General features: G+C 45.0%; 1 non-coding gene and 1 pseudogene across 1 annotated transcript; one reads left to right on the forward strand and one right to left on the reverse strand.

Annotated features, from left to right (window-relative positions):
* Window positions 1-4564: 4564 nt before the first annotated feature.
* Window positions 4565-4705, reverse strand: LOC121170619. The gene has a single exon (XR_005886038.1). It is a non-coding gene; the product is annotated as a U4 spliceosomal RNA (small nuclear RNA).
* On the forward strand, window positions 4617-7531 carry LOC121170073 (annotated as a pseudogene).
* The last annotated feature ends 330 nt before the right edge of the window (window positions 7532-7861 follow it).

Below are 7861 nucleotides of genomic sequence, written 5' to 3' on the forward strand. Positions count from 1 at the left end.
GCAAAGCAACTTCCTGGCCCAAGTGCAATGTGGAAAGGGCAGTAAAGAGGAACTTTAGATAAACCTGCAGTGCATGCCTGAGTCAGGGAAGCCAGGTCAATATTCACCAGGCAGGAGTCAACTGAGCAGTGTGGACTCTTGACAGAAACCTACAAAAATGGCACTTGACTATTAGAGCTTTCCTCCAGAAAAACCGTAACTCCAGTCTGATCATGAGAAAGACACCAGATCAGGTCCAGAGGAGGGATGGTGCACAAAGCACCCAGATTTTCAGCACTTGGGGATCCTTGGAAGAAAGGACAAGGCTGAGAGATTGCTAAAGCCCTGAGGGGCCTGAGGAGGGGTAATGACAGACTGTGATCCTGCGGGTGGTCCTGGATGAACAAGAGGACAGTAGGTAAAACCAGGAAACCCCTGAATGTCCTTGGACAAATGAATGCAGAAACAAGTTGTGAGCTGTCTCCTTATAGATGATGGTGCACTAGCCAGCGGTATAAAGGAAGCAAATTCTGGCATGCCACAACACAGACAAACCTTGTAAGGGAAGCTGGGTACACAAACACATACATGGGGTTTACTTGTACATAAAGATGGTATTTCGAATCTGCAAATTCTTATATATACAGAGTGTGCGAGGGTGCTTTCTAGGAGTGGGGAGAAGAGAAAATGGGAGGATATTTAGAGATTTTGCTTTGCAAAATGGAAAATTCTGGAAGTCACTTGGATAACCATGTGACTATACTTAACACTACTGAACTGTACCTTGTGTGAAAGAGTTACGATAGTGCCTGGAACAATAGATCAATTGGTTAATCCTCCCTTTGCAAAGCACCAGGATTCCATATGGGTTACTGTTTGTGTTCCGGCTGACCCACTTCCCATCCAGCTCCCTTCCTGTGGCCTGGGAAAGCAATCGAGGATGGCCCAAGGCCTTGGGACTCTGTACCTGTGTGACAGACCCAAAAGAATCTCCTAGCTTCAAATCAGCTCAGCTCTGGCTGTTGTGGCCATTTGGGGAGTGAGCCAGCAGATGGAAGATCGTTCCCTTTGTCTCTCTCTCTTTAAGTCTTCCTTTCCAATTAAAACAAAAATCCTAAAAAAAAAAAAAAAAAAAAAAAAAAAAAGAGGAAAGAAAAAAAGAGTTAAGGTGGTGAGTTTATGATAAGTGTACTGTATCATAATCGAAAGGGAAACCAGGGACCTGGTACAGTAGCCTAGTGGTAAAAGTCCTTGCCTTGCGTGTGCCAGGATGCCATGTGGGCGCAAGATGTCCCAGTTGCCTTGTTTCCCATCCAGCTCCCTGTTTGTGTCCTGGGAAGGCACTTGAGGATGGCCCAGGACCTTAGGACTCTGCACCACATGGGAGACCTAGAAAAGAATCCTGTCTCCTGGCTTCAGATTGGCTAGGCTCTGACTGTTGCAGCCATTTAGTGAGTGAACCAGCAGATGGAAGATCTTTCTCTGTCTCTTTCTCTCTGTAAATCTGACTTTCCAATAAAATAAATTAAATTTTTTGAAGTTTAAAAAAAGGAAGCCAAAGCATTTGAATAAAAACCTTTGCTTATTGGCTTTACTTCATGCATTGAGACAAACAGGGTATAGGCAGTTGAGAAAGCTGGGTACAGCATACATGGAAACTGCATGCTCTTCATAACATTCCTACTGAGGGCCCATCAGAAAGAGGCTACAACCTGCTTACTGACCACTGCCCTCGATTAACCACTAAAGCAACCCTGGAAGTAGTGTAGAGGATGAGAACCACTAGGGATAAAACAAATCTTTAAGAACAGTTCATTATGGGGCCAGTGCGCTGGCTCAACAAGCTAATATTCTGCCTTCCAGCGCCAGCATCCCATGCGGATGTAAGTTCTAGTCCCACAGCTTCACTTCCGACCCAGCTCCCTGCTTACAGTCTGGGAAAGCACAGGAGGATGACTCAAGTCTTTGGGACCCTGCAACCCCATGGGAGACCCGGAAGAAGCTCCTGGCTCCTGGCTTTGGATCAGCTCAGCTCTTTAGCTGTTGTCATTTTGGGAGTGAACCAGCAGATGGAAAATATTTTTCTTTCTCACACTCTTTCTCTCCTTCTCTCTGTTAACTCTAGCTTTCAAATAATAACAAAATAAATCTTTTTAAAATGGTCAATTAATTTTCAAAATTAGGCAGACATTGATTAAAAAGTAAAGAATGGGAAGGTCAGAAACTCAGGCATACATAAATAAAGGTAGAGTATTAGTGAAGGAATGAGTGAAGGCAAAATGAAAGCTTATTTTCTGGGGCTGGTGCAATGATGTAGCTGGTTAATCCTCCACCTGCAACATTAACATGCCATTTGTGTCCTCACTGCTCCGCTTCCAACCCAGCTCCCTGCTAATAAGCTGGGAGTAGGAGATGGCCCAAATCCTGGGCTCCTGTACTCACAGGGGAGATGGGGAGGAAGCTCCAGGTTTCTGGCTTTGGACCGATCCAGTTCTAGTCGTTGTGGCCATTTGGGGAGTGAACTAGTGGATAGAAGATTTCTGTCCCTCTTCCTCCCATGACTCTGCCTTTAAAACAAAAAGAAACATTTTTAAATTTTTTGTTTGTTTTCCTTGCCTTTTTAAAAAATATTTATTTACTTTTCTTTAAGAGGCACATTTTACAAAGAGAGAAGGAGAAATGTAGAATGTCTTCTATCTGCTTGTTCACTCCCCAAATGGCCACAACACCTAGAGCTGAGCTGATCCAAAGCTGGGAGACAGGAGATTCTTCTGGTTCTCTCACATGGGTGAAGGGGCCCAAAGCTTTGGGCTGTCCTCTGCTTTCCCGGGCCGTAAGATGCGAGCTGGACTGAAAGTGAGGCAGCCAGAACACTACCAGTGCCCATATGGGATCCTGGCACCACGGGGTAGAGGATTAGCCTGATGCACTACCATCCCAGCCATTTTCCTTGTTCTTAAATGATTTTACTGATAGCAATTTTTTCAAAATTGTGTGTGTGTGAGAGAGAGAGAGAGAGAGAGAGAGAGAGTTTGCTTTTGTGTAAGCGAAGCAAATGACAGCAATGATGCAAAGAAATGGAGGAAAAGGTATAATTAAGTTGTTAGTATCAAGTACTTGCACAGCTCATGAACAGGTACAGTGTTATTGCAACCTGAACTTGAATCAGCCCTAAATGCATAGAACAAAGTCCAGAACAACCACTAGGAAGGAAGCATAACTGATAAGCTTAGAAAAGAAAGATACAGAAGCATATAAAATGCTCAGTTGAAACCCCAGAAGGCAAAAAAAAAAAAAAAGAGAGAGAGAGAGAGAGAGAGAGGCAAAAACCAGAAGAGATTGAGAGCAAGGGCAGTTAACAGAAAGTAACAATGTAGTAAGTGTTGATTCAACTGGATTAATAATTTCTGTAGGTCCTCTGTACAATGACTCCACCAGCTAATCTTCCCCCTTTAATCATCAGGATCCTATATGGGCACCAGTTCATGTGCTGGTTGGTCCACTTCCTATCCAGCTCTTTGCTTGTGGCCTGGGAAAGCAGTCGAGGGTAGCTCAAAGTCTGGGATCCTGCATCCACATGGAAGATCCACAAGAAGCTCCTGGTTCCTGGTTTTGGCTCTGCTCAGCTCTGTCTGTTACAGCCACTTGGGGAGTGAATCAGCAAACGGAAGATGTTTTCCTCTCCTCTCTGTAGATCTGCCTTTCCAATAAAAATCTTTTAAAATAATCACTGTAAACATCAGTGATCTAAACACACCAATTAAAATACAGATTGTCAGAGTGGAGGAAAAATATGTCCTAACTGTGTATTATTTCCAAGAAACTTATTTCAAATGCAAGGACACATATGAATTAGAAGCAAATTGATGGACCAAGACATACTATGCTAACACTTATTAAAGAGGGTGGAAGTAGCTGAGTCACTTTCATACATAAAAGATCATAGAACAAGGAAGTCATCAGGGAAAAAAAGGCAGATTACATAGAAGGACTGGATTTTCAAGAAGATGAAACAAATCCTTAATGTGCATGCAACTAACATAAGTATCAAGATACAGGAAGCAAAAGCTAATTTCAATTTAGGGCACCTGCCCAGCAGTTAAGACATACATAGCTTAGAGCACCGGCACCCCCTATGAAAGTGCTTGAATTCAAGTCCTGGCTCTACTGTTTGGGTTCAAATCCTAGCTCCACTCTCAGTTCCTCTTCTCTGCTAATGTGCTCCCCGAAAGGCAGCAAGTGATGCCTCAGTACTTGGGTCGCTGCCACTCATGGAAAAGACACAGACTAACGTTCTGTCTCCTGGCCTTGACCTGTCCCATCTTGGATACAGTGAGGAACAAACTAGAGAATGAGAGCTTTCTCTGTTTCCCTGCCTCTGCAATCCGCATAAATAAATAAACAAAAGCTTTCCAGATGAATGGAGAAAATTAAATATGAATTAGGTGATGGACAGAGGGACTTATTCCAGTTTGGTTATATAATGAGGTTATATCAGAAAACATATGTATGCTAACGTATTTAATGATGAGAAGTATACACTTATTTAAATGGTGGATTGTATGGTGTGTGACTTGTATCTCAAAACACTTATTTTTTTTTTTTTTTTGCCAATGCCAACTATATTTCAAGTCGTCATGGCGGGGTATTGGGAAAAGTTTTCAATTAGCAATAATCGTGCCTCGGATAAACCTCATTGGCTATGATACTGCCACTGCGCAAAGCTAATACATCTACTTTTAAAGGTCACTTTTAAAGCATCTCTAGGCACAGAGATGCTTCTGGAAGACAGTCTGGTGATGGCTATCAAGGAAGAAACCCAATTGTAGGTCACACTGGTACTAGTGGTTGACAGTGGGGGAGGGATGCCAGGCAGCTGGCCCAAAAGGAAGGCACCTGGCTGGAGGGTTTGAGGTCCACACACTCACATTCCACACCCACCAGGATCCCATCAAGTTCAACATCTGGGACACAGGTGGCCAGGAGACAGCTCCCACATCCAGACCCTGCGTGCCCTCAGAATGTTTGATGTGACTCCTAGAGTTGCTTACAAACATGTGCCTAACTGGCACAGAGATCAGGTGCCCATCTGTGAAAACATCCCTGTTGCCTGGTGTGACAACAAAGTGGATGCTAAGGACAGACAAAGGAAGGCAATATCTTCTGTCTTCTACTAGAAGAAGAATCTTCAGTTCATGGCGTATCTCCCGAAAGTAACCACAGGTTTGAAAAGTCTGCCTGGCTGGCTGGAAGGTCCACGGCAGACCCTTACTGGGAGTTTGTGGCCATGCCTGCTCATGTCTCTCACGCCACGGGAGGTAGCCGTAGAGCCAGCTCTGGCAGCCCAGTAGGAGCCTCACGTAGAGGTTGCCTAGGCCACTGCTCTCTCAGACATGGATGCAGATCTGGGAGTGAGAATGCCATCTGGAGTCGAAGTCTCCTGTTACACACACCTGCCCTGCAGCCTCAGAGCCACAACATGTGAGCTAAGAATACGTGCTTCAGCTGAGGACCACTGTAGAAAACATGTAAGTTAAAAAAAAGAAAGCCTTCACTGTTTTAGCTATTTTGGAATGCAGTTGCTTTCTTTCAGTTTCTTTTATTTCTTTTTAAGATTTATTTTATTTTGGGCCCGGTGCCGTGGCCTGGTCGCTAAGGTCCTTGCCTTGAACACGCCGGGATCCCATATGGGTGCCGGTTCTAATCCCGGCAGCTCCACTTCCCATCCAGCTCCCTGCTTGTGGCCTGGGAAAAGCAGTCAAGAACGGCCCGATCCCTTGGGATCCTGCACCCGTGTGGGAGACCTGGAGGATGTTCCTGGCTCCTGGCTCCAGATCGTCATAGTATCGGCCGTTGTGCCCACTTGGGGAGTGAATCATTGGATGGAAGATCTTCCTCTCTATTTCTCCTCCTCTCTGTATATCTGACTTTGTAATAAAAATAAATAAATCTTTCAAAAAATATTTATTTTAATTGGAAAGGTAGATTTATGGAGAGAAAGAGAAACAAAAGGCTCTTCCGTTCACTGGTTCACTCCCCAAATGGCGGCAATGCCTCCCGTTGAGCTGATCCAAAGCCAGAAGCCAGGAGTTGCTTCAGGGTCTCTCACATGGGTAGCGGGTCCCAAGGATTTGAGTCATAAGCAGGGAGTTGGATGGAAAGTGGAGCATCCAGGACATGAACCAGCACCCATATGGGATATCAGTGCTTGCAGAGAGAATTAGCCATTTGAGCCATTGTGCCGGCCCTTTTTTCTAGTTTCAAATATGAGACTGCTAATAACTCCATCACAGTATTTTCAATCCAAATCAGAATCAAATTGCATTTCAAATATCTTTTAAAAAAAAGAAGAAGAAGAAGCTCCTAAAGTTTTGGGTTTTGTTTTTTTGTTTTGTTTTGTTTTCCTTTTGGGGGGGTGGAGGGAGTTGACAGGCTGATCCTAAAATTATATGCGGGAAATACAAAAGCCAAGAATAGCAAAGACAGTCTCAAAAAGGTGCAACGTTAAAGCAGCTCATATTGGCAAAGCCATACCCAAATAGACCAACAAGACATGGTAAAGAAACCAGAAACCAGTAAATGGTGTGGGGAAAGAATGAGCTTCTTAGTAAATGATGCTGGTTGAATTTACCATTCGGCTGGGGAAATGAGCATCAGCTGTTACCTCACCGGGCACAGGTGCATTGGGCTTGGATAAATTGGCAATCCGTGTGAAGGACAGGGTAGATGTTTGTGGCAACAGTTAAATCACTGCTTGGGATGCCTTCCTCCTCTATCAGTGCTTGGTTTAAGCCCCAGCTATATTGCTTCTTTAAAACAAACAGGATTTGTTTTATTTGAAGATTTATTTTTTGGTTGTTGTTTCTACAGCGAAAGAAGAAGGTCTTCCATTCACAGGTTCACTGCTCAAATGGCTACAACAAGAGCTCAGAGCAGAGCTGATCCGAAGCCAGGAGCCAAGAGCCTCCTCTGGTTCTGCCACACAGGTACAGGGTCACAAGGACTTGGGCCATCCTCCACTGCTCCCCCAGGCTATAAGCAGGAAGCAACCAGGACACAAAGCAGCACCCATATGGGCTGTTGGCACTTACAGGCAGAGAATTAGCATGATGCTACTATGGTTGTCCCTCACTATTTATTTGAAAGGCAGAGTTACAGGGAGAGAGGCATAGACAGAGAGATAGAGAGAGAGAAAGAGAGACAGAGAGAGAGAGATTTTCCATCTGGTTCACTCCCCAAATGGCCATAACAATTGGCTACAACAGTCAGGGCTAAGTCAGACTAAAGCCAGGAACCAGAAGCTACTTCCCAAGGACTTAAGCCACCCTCTGCTGCTTTCCCAGGCCATAAGCAAGGAGTTGGACAGTGTTGCTTTCAAAATAAATAACGTTCTTAACACTGGCTGAAATAAGTGAAGAAAACAAAAGTTTTCCCATTAAACAGAGTGGCAGAAGGAAGAATGAAAGTAAATAAGCAGCATTTGGCCACTGCCATGGACGGAATGTTTGCGCCCTCCCCCCCGTTCCCCTCCCCCACCATGTTGAAGTCCTGACCCCAGAGAGATGATGTTAGGAGGTGGGGCCTGTGTTGGCTATGAGGGCTTGAGGATTTGGAGTCCTTATGAACGGGAATAGTATGCTTTAGGAAGAAACCCCTGGGAGCTAGCTCTCCAGGCCTCTTGCTGCCCAGCGTAGATACAGAGAGGAGCTAGCCCTCTGTAGTCCGGCAGAGGGGACCTACTGGAGCCCAGCCAGGCCTGACCTCAGACTCAGACGTCAGATACGTGAGAAGTGAAGTCCTCTTTTTCCCGGCCAGCCCAGTCTCCGTGGCTTTGCTGCAGCGGCCCAAAAGAAAACAGCTGCCACCATTTCTGTCCGCTTCC

Source organism: Ochotona curzoniae, unplaced genomic scaffold, assembly GCF_017591425.1.
Source record: "Ochotona curzoniae isolate NIBS_2020 unplaced genomic scaffold, NIBS_Ocur_1.0 scaffold_2453, whole genome shotgun sequence".
Lineage (NCBI taxonomy): Eukaryota > Metazoa > Chordata > Mammalia > Lagomorpha > Ochotonidae > Ochotona > Ochotona curzoniae.